The sequence below is a fragment of the Enhydra lutris genome, unplaced genomic scaffold (assembly GCF_002288905.1).
Source record: "Enhydra lutris kenyoni isolate GAN:26980312 unplaced genomic scaffold, ASM228890v2 scaffoldscaffold21, whole genome shotgun sequence".
Taxonomy (NCBI): domain Eukaryota; kingdom Metazoa; phylum Chordata; class Mammalia; order Carnivora; family Mustelidae; genus Enhydra; species Enhydra lutris.
Window position 1 is genome coordinate 2,636,346 of NW_019154105.1, and position 17,353 is coordinate 2,653,698.

At 37.9% G+C, this 17,353-nt stretch overlaps 1 protein-coding gene across 1 annotated transcript in view; it reads right to left on the bottom strand.

Annotated features, from left to right (window-relative positions):
• The window catches only part of LOC111148799 (chromosome unknown C4orf22 homolog), a 604,672-nt gene that overhangs the window by 435,106 nt on the left and 152,213 nt on the right, over nucleotides 1–17,353 (bottom strand). The gene's annotated exons all lie outside the window — the stretch shown is intronic.

Here is a 17,353-nt window from a genome sequence, read left to right on the forward strand (position 1 = left end):
AATTTTTTCTTGAATTCTGTAGAGTTTAGTAGTAAATTATCAAATAATGAAATTAAAAACAGTCAATAGTTTTGAGGATTTGCTAAGTGCTAGGCATTGCTTTAAGTATAAAAATTCACTAAATCTTTATAAAGGCCCGCAGGTGGTTATTATTTTACCCTCGTTTCAGATGAGAATGCAGACGCAGTGAGAAGCTGAGCAGCTTGTACAGGGCCCTGCAGCTGGTACAGGTGACTGAAACCCAGACAGTGTGACTTCTTGGGCTTCCAGCCTGCTCCCTTCCTATGGTGCCTCACTACTAAGTGGCTCTAGTTATCTTATTAGGCAGCTCATACACATAACTTCTTCCTTAAAAGCCTTGAGGACTGCATCCTCATCTGGATCCAAAATACAGCATTACACTGAGTACTACCACTTAGAACTGTTTATTAATGTGGATCCTAAACGTGTTGCTCATAAGCTGCTCTCTAAAACTGGGGCTGATTTTCTTTTATAGGACACAACCCTTTTTTTTTTTTGTTTAAGATTTTATTCATTTACTGGTCTGAAAGAGAGAGAGGGAATAAGCAGGGGGAGCAGCAGGCAGAGCAAGAAGCAGACTCCCCACTGAGCAGGGAGCCCAATGCGGGACTCGATCCCAGGATCCTGGGAGCATGACCTGGAGTTAAAGGCAGGCGCCTAACCGACTGAGCCACCCAGGGGTCCTGGACACAACCCTTCTTAGCCAAACATGTTGTGCCACCTACATACACACACATATACATATATAGGACATACATGCTATACATTATGTATGCGGTATTATATATTATATGTATTATACACACTAGTATATTATTATAGGCAATGTAAAATGGGGGCCTGCCATCACTATCACTGACCTTTTTATTATTTTCCTACTCTATGGTTGTACTTATCTTCATGTATATCTGACTTCCCACATACAGAAGTGTGGGGAATTGAAGCTGAATACTTTGACTTATCCCACTTCCTTATAACACAAGGGGTGCGAGGGGGACTCTCTTCAAAAAAAAAAAAAAAGCCTATTACAAAAGTTGATCAACAATTTCCTAAGTTTAAGAATTTTAAAAGACTTAATTTCTATGCCTCTATGAAACTCTCAGGATTTCATAGGAAATCTTACCCTGAGTATAGCACTGTCTACAATGATTCCCAAGAGAAATTAGCATTATGGTAATTCCTGAGTTAAAACAACTTTAAAGAGAAGAGGACCTATTACTTTATGCTTGATTTGACTATAGTGATTGAACAAATCATCAAGATATATAAAGATTCTCTTTAGTCAACCTTTATGTCATATGATGGGCTTGAGGGTCACAGGGTTTGTTTGAAGATTCTGGTTTTAAATAACATCCATGGGAAAGAAGCACACCTTAAGTGCTGTACAATAAACAATTTCATCATCACATCCACAACCACTTCCTTCATTGTTAGTAACTACTGACTTACAAAAAATGAACATTAAAGTATCAGTTTTATTCACTTTAGTGGAAAATAGGAACAACTACTTTTATAAGATTTAAAAAAAAATTTTAAATCTTAAAAAAAGTAGTTGTTCCTATTTATTAGGGAGAGAAAGCACAAGTTGGGGGCAGAAGCAGAGGGAAAAGCAGGTTCCCTGCTGAGCAGGGAGCCCCATCCAGGACTCAATCCGAGGACCCTGGGATCATGACCCAACCTGAAGGCAGACCCTTAACCGACTGAGCCGCCCAGGCACCCCATGAACAAGTACTTTTGAGTACTTCACTATATTACAGTTACATTAAACCATGATTTCATTCCCTCAAAGAAAAGATTAGCCAAATTAATATATATAGTCATTTTATACATTCAGGAAATTTCATGTATACAACAGCACTGATTACAGCTGTAATGCATTCAGACATAAATCATTAGATGCTATGGGCACCTATTTTTCCCAACAACAGTAACAATCACCAACATCAATATAATGCTTCCTCTGTGCCCCCAGTTCTAACCTTTTCATCTACACTAAGTTCATCCATGAAGTAGGTGGATACTTTACTGAAAGAAAAGACACACAAAGATTAAAGAGATTGCCCCAGGTGATAGATACATGAGGTGGGACTTGAACTCAGTCCAGTTTAAGCAACCCTAATCATCACCACCACATTACAGTACTTTTCCAACAAATAGATTTATTATAGACTAGGCCAAATATTAATATAGATGGGAAACACTAAAAATTCCTATTAGATCTGACCAAGATCCTCTCAAAGAAGTATCAAATTCATTTCCACTAGCTGGCTAAGAAGGAGCCAGAAGTTTGGGAAGTTGTCCTTCATCCATCAGAAGACAGTACTGAACGCCTCTTTTCCTAAGGCAGCGCTGAACAGGACCAGGAGCCTGACAGCCAATGGTTAATCTTGGGTGTAGTTTGAATTAGACATTATACGTACTACAAAGAATAAATAGTTGTAGTGTTACACATTTTGCAAGCCTTGATTAATGTAGCTTTTGTTTCCATAGATTTATTATGAAATCATACACTATCTTGAATAATCTTTCTAAGAATATATTGATGTTATTTTAAGATTGCACGGGGTTTTTTTTTTTTTTCTTTTTTGTTATGGTGCTATATATCTGAAAAAAAAAAAAGCAAAACTTCTTGGTAACAGCATTAAGTTAAAAAAAAAAATGAAAACACACACTGTGGTATCACAGAAAGATATTTGGTCTTTGTCTTTAGTTCCTGACAAGGAGCATCTAAAACCTCGTAACTTCCTGAGTAACAGGGTTGAGAGGAGCGTCTTTTTTAATACCTACCAGCCACTTTCAAGCACATCTGAGTTTATATTAGTGATCTGACTTTTGGGGGGCCCCTAGGTAGCTTCAGGTAGGGGCTGGTTGCCAGAGGAACCAAGCACCTGTTTACAGGGTTGGAACTTTCTCACCCAGACCACCAGGGAAGGACGAGGAGCTGGAGGTTGTTTTATCACCGATGGCCAATGATTCAAAAAAATCATGCCTACAGAGACCCTCCCTAAAAACCCCTAAATGGCATAGTTGAACCAGCTTCTGAGTGGGTGAACACCAAGTCGCTGGAAGGATAGCGTGCTCTAACAGGGCACGGTAGCTCTGCACTCACCCTACACTCTCCACATACCATGCCCTGTATATCCCTTCCATGGGACTCCTTCTGAGTTGCATCCTTTATAATAAACAGGCAGTAGTTAAGTAAAGGACTTTGCTCAGTTCTGTGAATTATCTAGTGGTTAACTGAACCTGAAACAAGTCATGGGAACCCTTGAATTTGTACTCAACCGGGCAAAAACCTGGGTAGCTGGGGTACCTCATCTGCAACTGGTGTCTGAAGTACAAGTCTTGTGGCACTGAGTCCTTTAACTTGAAAAGTCTGACTCAAATTCCAGTTAGTGCAAGAATTAAATTAAATTGTAGGACATTCAGTGTCAGAACTGATCAGGAGGGGAAACACAACTGCACACACACACACAAAGTTATAATAGTTCCACTTCATCGAGGAATTTTATGATTATAAAATGTCCAATATATTTCATATCTCACAAGTGGATATTCATCAAGAAATATATAATGAAGTGTCAACGTCCAGTTCCTAAGTGAAAAATAAATTCATAGGTAATAAATTAGATATTATTACTGCCCTATATATCAAATAACACTTTAAACAAAAAATATTTAAATTTACAATTAAAGCATTACTCTGAATTTCTTCTGGCGTATTACCAAGATAATTCTTTTATCAATTTTGAGAAAACTGTAGATTCGCATGCGGTTAAGAGAAATAATACAGAAAAATCCCATGTGCATTTCATCTAGCTCCCCGCAATGGTAGTATTGTGGATAACTACAGTATAATATCACAACCAAATATTAACATTGATACAACATACCAATATCATTCAGCTCTCCCCAGTTTTACTCGCACTTGTGTGTATCTGTGTATCTGCACATATGTACGTGTGTGTATTTAGTTCTATACAGTTTCATCACAGGTAGCTTCCTGTATGCATCACCTACTCAAGATACTGAATAGTTCCATCATCATAAGAATCCCTTCTCTAGTCTTTTATAACCACACGATCGCCCTCCTGCCCCCAACCATTCCCTTGTCCCTAACTTCCAATATTCACGAATCCAGTCTCCATTTCTAAAATTTTGTCATTTCTTTTTTTTTTTTAAGATTTTATTTACTTATTTGACAGAGATCGCAAGTAGGCAGAGAGGCAGGCAAAGAGAGACAGAGAGGTAGGCTCCCTGCTGAGCAGAGAGCCCACCTCAGGGCTCAATCCCAGGACCCTGGGATCATGACCTGAGCCAAAGGCAGAGGTTTTAACCCACTGAGCCACCCAGGCGCCCAAATTTTGTCATTTCAAAAATGCTCTACAAATGGAATCAAAGAATGTAACATTTGGAGATTGGCTGTTTTTCTCTCAGCTGTTTTCATTCCATTCTTCCCCTGGAGATTCACACAACTTGTATGAATCAATAGGTCTTTTCTGTTCTGTTGCAGAGTAGTATTATGTGGTTTATAAACACAGTCTGTTTAACCATTTATCAGCTGAAAGACATCTGGACTAATTTCAGTTTGGGACTATTACAAAGAAAGTGGCTGTGAACATTAGTGCTTAGGAATTAATGTGACCACAGGCTTTCATTCCTCTGGGATAAATATCTCCGAGTGCAATTACCAGACTATATCACAACTACATGCTCAGTTTTATAAGCAACTACCACTTTTCCAGAGTGGCTATACAATATTCTATCTCCACCAGCAGTGTATGAGTGGTGGTTTCTCCACGTCCTCACCAGCATTTGGTGTTGTCAGTTTGTTTTTGTTTTTTGTTACTGTGATAGATATGTACTAATAGCTAATGGAGATTTTAATGTGCATTTCTGCGATTGCTAATGATGTTGAACATCTTTCCATGGGCTTATTTGCCATCTGTATACGCTCTTCATTGAAATGTCTCTCCATGTTGTTTGTCCATTTTCTGTTTAGACTATTTTTTTACTATTGAGCTTTGAGAGTTCTTAGTATATTATGCGTACTAGTGTTCTCCCAGATGAGCAGCTTACGAACATTTTGCACCCTGCCAGTAGCTTTTTTACACTGGCTTTTACATAGCAAAAGTTTTTGTGATGAAGTCCAATTTATCCAATTTCCTTTTCATGGATCATGCTTTTTGTGTCACATTTAGAACTTTTGAATAGCCTTAGATCTTAAATATTTTGTCCATGTTTTCTCTAAAAGTTTTATACTTTTATTTTACATTCTATATGATGATCAATTTTGAGTTAATTTTTTACAAGATGTGAGGTCTAGATTGAGATTTTCTTTTTCCTTTATTTGTTTATTTAGTCCATGGGTATAATCCAATTCTCCTAGCCTTCCTTCATTGACTTTTTTGTTCATCTTCATCAGAAATCCTATTGAGCATATTTGTGTAACTGTTTCTGGGTCCCCTATTCCATCCTGATCAGTGTGCCCTTCTACCCATGGCAAGCTATCTTGAATACCATATCTCTACAGTAAACTTTTAATACTGGGTAGAGTGATTCCTCCCACTTTATTCTTCATCAGGATTGCTTTAGCTATGCCAGCTCTGCATCTTGCATATAGACTTTAGAATAAGCCTGTCTTCACCTACAACAAACCTCAATGGGATTTTGACATCTTTATTACATTGAGCATCCCAACCTATGAACCCAGCTGTGTCCCTGTTTACTTGGATCTTCTTTCTTTTATCAGTACTTTTTTAAAAATTTTGAGCATACAGAATTATAACACACTTTACTAAGTGTATAGCATTTCTTATTAAGAGTTTTGTTTGGGTTTTTTAAGATTTTGTTTATTTATTTGAGAGAGAGCAAGAAAAAGAGAAAGAGGGAGCATGAGGAGGGGGAGGGGCAGAGGAGAGAGAGAAGCAGGCTCCCCACTCAGCAGGGAGCCAGATGGGGGACTTGATCCTAGGACCCCAGGATCATGACCTGAGCTGAAGGCAGATGCTTAACTGACTGAGCCACCCAGATGCCCCTTGCTAAGAGTTTTTAATCATAAAAAGATGTTAGATTTTTTTACTTGAGTTTTTAGTACTCCATCTTGATTTATTTATAGTGGTTTTGAGTATAACTCTTTGTATAGTTTTTGTAGTATTACTCCGAGTATTACGGTATGTGTGTGTGTGTGTGTGTGTGTGTGTGAGAGAGAGAGAGAGAGAGAGAAATTATAATAATCTGCTGGTACCAACATTTTACCACTCCTAGTTAAGTGTGGACACCTCACTTCAATTTAAGTCCCTGACCTTCCTCACTTTTAAATATCATTGTCTTATGTACCAGATGGTGCTATGACTTTGTTACAATAATTAAACATGATTTATAAAACTTATGAGTGAAGGGATAATCCATTATATGATATGTAACCATACTTCTGATCCTTCCATTGTTTCTTTTCTTCTTGCTGCCCGAGCCTCTGATATTTTTTCTTTTATCAGTTCTTTTCTGAATATTCTCTAAACCTCCTCTCATTCTAATGTTCTACAAATTCACAACCTTTCCAAAGAAACAATGAGATAAAAGGCACTCAGGGAAATAAATATTTTTCAGAAATTTGAGAGGGAAACCAAGATAGTCTGAAATAGGGGCCCTGACTGGAAAGACCACACTAGGAAGCTAGAGGGAACTGAGGAGCTGTGAAGGAAGAGAAATGAAGCAAAACTTATACCCTCCATGATTATGTCTTAAACGAAACTACATTAAAAGAACTTTACCACTCAGATGAACGATCCTAGAAAGTCTTTTATTCAAACATTATAGGACACCCACAACATGCCAAGAACTGTGCTGGGTGGTAGAAATACAGAAACCAGAAATTCACGGTCCCTCTCTTAATTCATGATTGGCTTAGACAGGAGTACCTAGAAGCAGAGCCTGGCACAGGGATTCAGGTAAATGTGTACTGTTAAGAAAATGTTCAAAGGAGAAAAACAGTGAGGAGACAGGAGGACAGGTCAGAAGATAAAGCAAGGCAAGGATGTGGGCTCAGTGATAGCCTCCATTAGTCTGATTGAGGGAGACTACAAGGAGCTCTGCAGGACAAATGACATCCAGAGAGAGCCCCCTTGGGGCAAAGATTGAACTTTTGTACCTCTATAAATGCACACTCCTCTGGAGAAGGCCAGTGGTGGGCAATTAGGAGATTGGCAAATTGGCTGGTAAAAAAGATCTGAGTTGGTACCAACAGCATCCACTGCAACTGTCTGGGAAAGCAAGTAGAGGATAATCAAATTATACTGTAATTTGGTCTCCTGGTCTGGACAGGTACCCAAAAGAATCTAAGAACAAAGAGGAAGAAAGAATAAATTCTGCCTGGGACAGGTGAAGAAGGCTTCCAACATAATTTGTGGGGCTCAATGGAAAATGAAAATGTGGGGCACTTTGTACAAATTATTAATCATTTCAAAATGATAACATGGCATAAACCAAGAATGGGGCCCCTCTAAATGTGAGACTGAGCAACTGTGATTCACTCACCCATGAAGCCGGCCATGATGGTGAGGAATCTGTAAACAATGAGGAATCAGCAGAGTTGTGAAAGAGATGAATTATAAGCTCCAATCTCTGTGTTTAAAAGCCATTTTCAGAAACAAGGCAGGGGAGGATTAGGAAATCAGTTTTGCGATAAATTCACGGTATTTCTAGGCAATTTAAATGCCCCATCACTCATCTCAATGGAACAAAATGTTCAATTCTCAAAATGTATGGTGATTTTCTGTTGCTGATTGGTTAATACTAACAACAGTCAATTCTATGTGAAGAAATAATAATTATATATCCCTAATGAATAATGTTCTAATGAATGTTCTTCAAATTATTTATGACCTGATAAACTCTGTTCCTAGTGACGATTTTTCAGATATAGGCAACTTTATAAGAGCACAGAATACGGTTCCAATATTCATACTCAGAGGTCAAGATTACAGACATAACAAAGGAAAGTTGTGAGTGTATATAACAATCTGTTTTTGACTACAAGCCACATTCACATGTGAAGATAACAAAAAAAATCTGGTATTTTTTCAGCTTTCATTTCCTTTTAAGTAAAATTCTATTTCATATAAAAGCAAATTCATCTTAAGACTTTATTTCTTCTGTATGCAGAGTGCTGTTAATAAATATATTTTTAAAGAATAAAAAAATAAATACATTTAATTCTGCCTTCTCTACTCAAGTCTGTTCTAAAATCCTTTCATATAAATTTAAGATTTAACAATGTATTTTAGCATGCTATAAGCTAATAAAATACAGAATGCCATGCTTTTACTCTGATAAGGTATTTAAAACTAAAATTATATAATTTCACATATTTAGAGTATATGGGCAAATACGTTTAATATTTAATTTACATCAATCCAACCACACTATATACTGTGGTTTAAACATCTTCTTCCCTCATTCCCTTCATTAGTCACTAGGATCAGCATGGAAACATCTGGGGTCAGGCAGTTATCTTCAGGATTTACATTCAAGAAAGGCTGAACTTGTAGAGTTGACCTCTAGCTCTGGAAATTTATGGCTCTCTATCTAAAAATTACTCCCAACTATGTCCCATATTTCATTGTTGGCAACCTGTCACTTGGCCTGTACTAGTGTCTGGAGAGCTGTGTTCCAGAGTAAATCTATAAACATTGAGGGAAGGAGACAACTTACCATGAACTTGGGAATTACTCAGTGTTGGATCTAAAAGCCTGAAAATCTCTGAGTGTGGCTTTTATCTACTTACTTTTAGGCACAACAGATGGGAATTTATTTATTCATGGTGCTTTTGTATATATGATGAATGGTATCTAGATTCTCCTCTTACATAGATCTCAAATCCCCCAAGGTCAAGGAAATCCCAATTCTAGAGTCCCTATAGAAATTATTTTTGTCAATCAGGGCCTTACAAAGAGCTCCATATGCCAGCCAAGTGGCCCCTGAAATGTACCTAAGTAAGTGATTATCACCTGTTATCATGTGATATCATGTTATCATGTGATTATGGTTGTCTACTGAGTCAAGGATAAATACTGGTTAAAATTTTCAATATGTTTGGAAAAAGAAATGTGTGAAACAGTATAAAGTTCCATCCACAAATTCAATTGTGGCGAAAAAAAATTATTTTTTATAACAATTTCTAAACTCACTCAAACTCCAGCTATTTTTGTTTAGGACTGAGACTAAGTGCCAAGGGTCTTATGCAGTGTTAAAAAATAGGGATAGGAATACTCCTTGGTGTTATTTATCCATGCTCACATCCTCTGAATCTTACCTCTTCTGTGTTTTGGTCCTTGGAAGACAATCTATTGAGGTTACAGTTCTGTCAAACCTAATAATTCTCATCTATGATGCCCTGTCCAGTAATTCTCTCTGCTATTTTCATGACCCCAGTGGGTGCCTGAGAATTTTATATCACTGCAGAGCAACATGGTGCATGGGAAAGTTATAAGACAGCCTCAGGTCAATCTGGTCAGAGTTGTTAGGTAGCCCTTTTGACTCTAGGGACTAGTCCCTCCTCCCCAGGCCCTGGGTCCTTCCACAGGGGTAAGCTCTAGGTCTCCTCTGCTCGAGGATCTCAAAATCCTTTCTGAGGTCTCTGTTGCTCTTTACCTGGAGCTCAACTAGTAGGAGGAGGTAGACAGGGGATATGGCTCCTTTCTGAGAGATCTCCCAGACTAGATCAAGGCTCTTATAACTTCTCTTTCGACTTTTTTGCCCTCTCCATCAGTACACCCTCCTGAAGTAAAACATTCTCTTGCTTTTCACTTTATTCAAAACATTTTTCTGAGTAATTCCTTCTCTGGAGAAATGAACAAAGACTCCCTAGCATATTGATTAGTGGATGAACCAAGAGCTACCAAAAAAATCTTGGGGAAAAAGTAGATTATACTTTAAAACACTATCAACTAAAAGCAAAAGAAATCTGGCAGTTGGAAAGATGCCAGAATAAGTGGGCCCTAAACTCACCTCATCGCATGGGTACAAGTAGATAACACTCACAATGGTGTAAATAACTCCTAAAATGAACATTGGCAGAACAAACTCTACAACTAAAGATAGAGAAGAGGCCACATTGAGGAAGGCAGGAGGGGCAAAAATGTGGTTTGGGACTAAAATGGTCCACGGCCATCTGTGGTGGGGAAGGAGCCAATGGCAGAGAGAAGGGTGAAAAACAGACTTTCACACTGGGGGGCCCAAGAACAGGGAGGATAAATCCCCATAACTTTTGTCTTTGCCTTTGAAAGTAATGGGGGTTGGGGCGCCTGGGTGGCTCAGTGGGTTAAAGCTTCTGCCTTTGGCTCAGGTCATGATCTCAGGGTCCTGGAATCGAACCCCACATTGGGCTCTCTGCTCAGCAGGTAGCCTGCTTCCTCCTCTCTCTCTCTCTCTGCCTGCCTCTCTGCCTACTTGTGATCTCTGTCTGTCAAATAAATAAAATCTTTAAAAAAAGAAAGAAAGAAAGTAAGTAATGGGGGCTGAATTTCATGTGTTCTTAAAACCAGCAGCACTTAAAGCCTGGAATTTTAAAAATCAGGGAGTTCAGTTCTGGGAGAGCCTAGAAAGCACTAGGAAGCAGAATCCCTGCCCTTAAATAGGCAGCACAACGAACAGCCCATGCAGATACAGCATAGAACTAGAAGTTTGAAAAGTGTCAGAGGACAGACGGGAGGAAGAGTGATTTGCACATCTAAAGTTAGTCTGGAGAGAAAGGGATCATAGGGAGACCCCTCTAGGAACAAAGGAGCTGGCAGACACCATTTCCCTTCCCTGCCTCCCAGCATAAACAAAAGCCACCTGTGGGAACCAGCAAGGTGCCAACACTCCTTATCTAACTTACTTGCACCAAGCTCCCCCACCTCATGTGTTTTTGGGGATCTACCCCTCCCAGTCATGCTTGCCTTAGTCCCAAAACTAAGGGACCCTTCCCAAAGACCTGATCAAACCTTGCCAATACCACATCTCTAGGCCTGTGCACCTTGCAGGACCTCAGCTGCAGTTCCTCCCTCTAATTCCAGGTAGCAGGTCTCATTTTGGAAGCAGATCAACACACACCTTGTTAGAATGTGTCTCACCCCTGCTAAAGACCAAATACTGCCCACAACAGGCAAAGAGAGCCTCTGCAAACAACTGGACTGAAGAAAAAAGAGGCCAGGACTCAACAACAGCACACACAACACAGACAGGAGACATTCCCTGAAGGGCCAAGACCTGGGGAACAGCAGACACTGCCCTACAAGGCACTATAGGACCTCTTCCTCATTAGGCTATTATTGTTAAGAGCAAAAGAAGTAACTGACTTTCTTAACACACATAAATAGAAAGCTAAAGAAAAATGAGGAGACAGAGAAATATGTCCCAAATGAAAGAGCAGAACCAAACCATAGCAAAAGACCTAAGTGAAACGTGTAAGTAATATGCCTGATAGAGAATTTAAAGTAATGATCATAAAGATGCTCACTAGACTTGAGAAAAGAGTGAACAACACAAGTGAGACCTTTAACACAGAGATAATAAAAAAAATCAGAGATCAAGAACAAAATAAATGAAATTAAAAGTACACTTGATTGAAAAAACAGCAAGCTAGATGAAGCAGAGGAATGAATTAATGACCCAGAAGACAGAGTAGTGGAAAGTAACCAAGATGAAGAAAGGAGAGGAAAGAAACTTATGTAAATTGAGAATAGTCTTAGGGAACTCAGTGACTCCACCAGGCATAATAATATTAGCTTTATAGGGATCTCAGAAAATGAAGAGAGAAGAAAGGGAGCACAATATTTATTTGAAGAAATAATAGTTGAAACTTTCCCTAATCTGGGGAAGGAAACAGATATCCAGATCCAGGAGGCACAGAGATCCCTCCAAAAATTCAAACCCAAGTAAGTCTATTCCAAGACACACAGTAATTAAAATAGCAAAAAGTAGAGATAACTTTTTTTTTTAATACAACAAGAGAAAATAGGACAGTTACCTATATTGGAAACCTCATAAGACTATTAGTGGATGTTTTAGCAGAAACTTTCTTTAGTAACAGTGTTTTTAAGATGATAGAAAATAAGGTTTTTAATACATTAAATTAAAACATTAGATAAAACTCACTCATTCAACAAATCATAAAAAACAGATCTTGCATACTATGTGGTGCTGATCAATACATTTGAATATAATTTTTTCTAAAGTGAGAAATAACGAAATGACTTAGATGCAGAAACTATAACTATCTCAAGTAGTTTAAGGGGAACAGTGAAATGAGATGACATCAAAAATGAGGAGCACCTGGGTGGCTAAGTCAGTGGTGTCCAGCTCTTGATTCCAGCTCAGATCATGATCTCAGGGTGGGATTGAACCCCATGTTGGGCTCCACCCTCAGTGCGGAGTCTGCTTCTCTCCTTCTCCCTCTTCCTCTGACCCTCCCCTTGCTCTCACTCTCTCTCAAATAAATGAATAAATAAGTCTTTAAAAATCTTTAAAAAATGAAATATGGACTCAAAATAGGGATTTATAAGATGAGAAAAATTACAGCATATTTTTCCACTGATGTGAATGACCTAATAGTGAGAGAAAAGTTTATGCTGAAAGTATAGAGGGAGCCTGGAGCAATGTCCACGAGTTGCCAACAGAGGATGGGATCAAGTGTATCAGTGGAAAGATGAGTTTTTAGTTGAAGCACAGTGAGTTCACTGATAAAAACAGGAGAAAAGTCTAAATATATGAATATAGGTACATTGTTGCAGTGAAGGTAGCTTTTATAATTTCTGTTTTAGGCTGTTTCTATTTTCCTCAGTAAGATGGGAAGAAGGGTCATCAGCTGAGAATGAGGATGGAGGCTGTTGAACAGATGGAAGAAGGTATGAAAAAAGTCATGTAGGAGAGTGGGAGAGCAAATGGCTTAGGTAAATATAATAGGACTGCCAGGAAAACCTAACAAAGACATTGGCTTAGTGCTCATTAATTTGGAGTGAATTTCGACATAGCATGCCTTTTCCAGGCATGCTCAGCTCCAGAGGTACAGGTACATAGGAAGCAGGAATGTGCTGCATCAAGTCTGGGATTTTACCAGATGAATATCAAAGAGAGAAAGGAGCAAGGAATTGATAAACTGAGGGAACAGAAGATATTGAAATCACCTGAAATATTTTATAGGTACTGATGTAAACCACAAACTTCTGTATGCAAGACCGGCTTATCACAGTGTAGATGATGTCAGCCACTATCCATCAAATTAACAGCTAAAATGAAATTCTATTATAGAAGAAAGCTTGGAACTGAATGGTAATCCACATCAACCTTTGTTATATCTCCCTGGACTTTCTTTCTTTCATTTTTTTCTTCCTATCTTTGTCTCCCCCCCCCGCCCCGCAATCCCACCATTTCCTCCCTCTTTCTTCCTCTCTTTATATGTGTGTGTGTTAGGAAGAATGAGAAAGAGAGAGAGAATTATTCTCCAGTAAATCTACTTGAGATAGTCAGCTGAGTTGATCAGTGTTAAAAAGATGAAGAGAGTGTGAAGAAAAGACCCAGTTGATACAGTAGGATAGAGGCATCACAAGGCTTATAAAACTAAGTTCTTATTGCAATATTCCCTTCCTTTTTTTTATTACGTTTGATGGAAAACAAATCAAAACAGAAAAATTCCTTATTTTAGACCATCCATTCCACAGAATTCATTGTCACCAGAAAAAAAAAATTATCTCTTTCACCCACACTACAGAAAAATAGCTCTTACATATATCACAGAATAGTATCATATTACAGCCCTTCTCTGTGAAGCAATTTATTGCATAGATCATCAGTTTATTTGAGTATTAATATTAAAAAGGCAGAAGTGTGGAAAATTTCAGAATGTAAGTAAATGAGTAGGGAAAAAAATCAAATTCATACTAACTGCTTTCCTCTAGAGAAATAACACCTTTCTCTGTACAATCTAAATATAATTTTTTATTTTGTTTTTTCCTAGGGTGTAGTAGACATGACATAATTTTTAAGGTCTCAATTATGGATTATTCTTGTATACCAGCTGAGAACTATTTTAAAAATGTATCTAGCTAGTATAATTAAAGTTATTTTTGGTCTAATTATAGTGTATAGAATGAAGACAAAACTGTTATTTTAAAGTATCATCTGTCTTCACAAAGAAATCAGATGTAATTTATTATTTTTTAATCAAAGATATACAATATAAATCTCCAATAAAAGATGATTCTGGAACCTAGGAGTCCAAAAAAAAAAAAAAGAGAGAGAGAGACCATTACAAAGGTTTCTGAGGTTTGGACTCTGGCGCCCATAATGTGTTTCTGTTATAAAAGTATCGCACAGTGGGCTTGTGGAGAAAAGCAGAAGTGGGAGCAACCAGACCAAATAGGCCAGGGTGAAGGTTGTCTCTGGAGGAAGTGATGTGAATGAGCCACAGCACTGGCAGTGAAAATGGCCAGAAATCAAGGTTGTGTATGCAACCCCCACGGATTCCAATAATAATCATCTGACTATAAAAAAAAATAAGATTTCCCACATCCAAGAATCTCTTTATATAGAAATATGTTTTAAATAGTCTCACCTAGATTTACTGTGGGGCCAATAATTCTCTTTTTTTAAAAGATTTTATTTATTTATTTGACACACAGAGAGAGAGAGAGAGAGACAGTGAGAGAGGGAACACAAGCAGGGGGAGCGGGAGAGGGAGAAGCAAACTCCCCACTGAACAGGGAGCCCGATGTGGGGCTCGATCCCAGGACCCTGGGATCACCACCTGAGCCAAAGGCAGAGGCTTTACCCACTGAGCCACCCAAGCACCCCGGGGCCAATGATTCTTAATAAGAACTGATGTTGGGCGCCTGGGTGGCTCAGTTGTTAAGCATCTGCATTCGGCTCAGGTCATGATCCCAGGTCCTGGGATCGAGCCCCACATCGGGCTCCCTGCTCAGCGGGGAGTCTGCTTCTCCCTCTCCCACTCCCCCTGCTTGTGTTCCCTCTCTCACTCTCTCTCTCTCTCTCTGTCAAATAAATAAATAAAATCTTTAAAAAAAAATAAGAACTGATGTTAAAATATATCTACCTATCACTCAATCTGGAGATTAGTGAATGGCAGGGTTTTATATTTAAAGTCATAAGCAATTAAATGATATTTTTAAAACGTAACATCTTAATGTCTTCTACACTGAGTTGAGAAAAAGGCATTAAATAAGTACTTTCAAATTTATCCATCAGCAGAAATTACCAAGCAGTCATTTTTTTAAGAACACAAAGCTATGTATGGCCCATAGGATTTCCTTCTGAGGTAATAGGAAAATATTTTTTCTCCACATAGTATTAACTTCAACCCTTGCAATAAAGTATCTTCTAAGATTTCACATTAAAAGAGGGGTATTCTCGGTTCACATATATAACCACACATGTTTATACTTTAATAGGCACCTTCTTGTACTGCTTAGTATCCAAGTGTCTTGGCTGGAAAAATGAGATGGTGGTTGAACCCATTTCTGTCATGATTTGTAATAATATTCACACTTTATGAAATGACTTCCACCTTTAAATTTTTTACAGTAATAGTCAATTTTGCAACATTGGTTTTGACAGTTTTATTCTATCATTCCTACCCTCTGTCAAAATAAGCTCAATTGCACATGACAGAAGGTGATGAAAGTTCATGTCACTCCCCTGTAATAATAGGATACCATTTCACACATCAATTAGCACCTACATGAGTAAATTAATGGAGAAAAGAACATGACTTTAAAATGTAGCAAATTAGTTCCTCCGCTCAGGAAAGAACTAGATTAAATTTTGGTCACTACATATGTAATATAGCGGTATAAATCAGTATTTTTCAAGGAGTCTGAAAGAAACAGAAGTTGAAAATTCTAACTACCTAATCTAGTACTGTTCTAGAAAAAATTAAGAAAAAAGTAAGATGTATTTCCATCACTTTTTTAGGTATATAATCCTTTCTTCGTTATATTTATATCCATACATATAAACACACACACACACACCCTAACATCTTATACATCCTTTATATATATACACACATATATAACCTTTCATATATATTATAGATATCCCTTCTTCATCTTCCTCTTTACTCCTGTTCCTCTTAGATGCCAGACTAACATTTTCTAAGCCTACCTGCCTTGACCTTTTCAAAAAAATGCTACATAACCCTCACTTCTACAGTACCTTCTTATACCCCATCTGCCACAAACTCCCCAAAATCTTAGATATGGAGTTCTTAAACTAAAACTATAATAGTTTCATGTTCTTGCCTCTCCAGTTATGAATATGTCTTAAAAACAGAAGCTTCAGTTTATTCACCCAATAGAATTTTAAGAAGAGAGGATTCATTTCATTCTTCTAAAAAAAAAAAACCATAATGGTGGAATTTTAAGTAAAGTTTAAGTAAATATTTAAGTAAAAATTAAAAGTAAATTAGGAAGCAAAAGACATATTAACAATGGAGTACTGTGGGAATGCAAGCTGGTGCAGCCACTCTGCAAAACAGCAAGGAGTTTCCTCAAGAAGTTAAAAATAGGGCTACCCTATAACCCAGCAATTGTACTACTGGGATACACAGGATACAAACATAGTGATTCAAAGGATACACCTGCACCCCAATGGTCATAGCAGCAATGTTCACAATAGCCAGACTATGGAAAGAGCCCAGGTGTCCGTCCACAGATGAACGGATAAAGACAACGTGGTATATATACAATGGAATACTATGCAGCCATCAAAAAAAAGAAATCTTGCCATTTGCAAAGACATGGATGGAACTAGAGGGTATTACGCTGAGCAAAATAAGTCAGTCAGAGAAAGACAAATACCATAAGATTTCATTCATATGTGGAATTTAAGAAACAAAACTAATGAACATAGAAGGGAAGGAAAAATAAAATAAGATAAAAACAGAGAGGCTGACAAACCATAAGAGACTCTTAACTATAGGAAACAAACTGAGGGCTGCTGGGAGGGAGGTGGGTGGGAGGATGGGATAATTAGCTGATAGGCATCAAGGACAGCACTTGACATAATGATCACTCCGCATTATATGCAAATGACGAATCACTAAATTCTATCCTGAAATTAAGAGTACACTATATGTTAAATAACTTGAGTTTAAATTTGCAAAAAACAGTAAAGTACAAAATTTAAGTAAAAATGCTGGGAAGCTGTCTACTTTGTATGTTTTTAACGCTTTCCCTGGATATAAGTTCTAGGAAAGAACTTCCATGTGTCCAATGTGATACTTGTTTTTTTTTTTTTTTTTTCAATCTATCCAAGTCTGGTCATCTTTCTAACC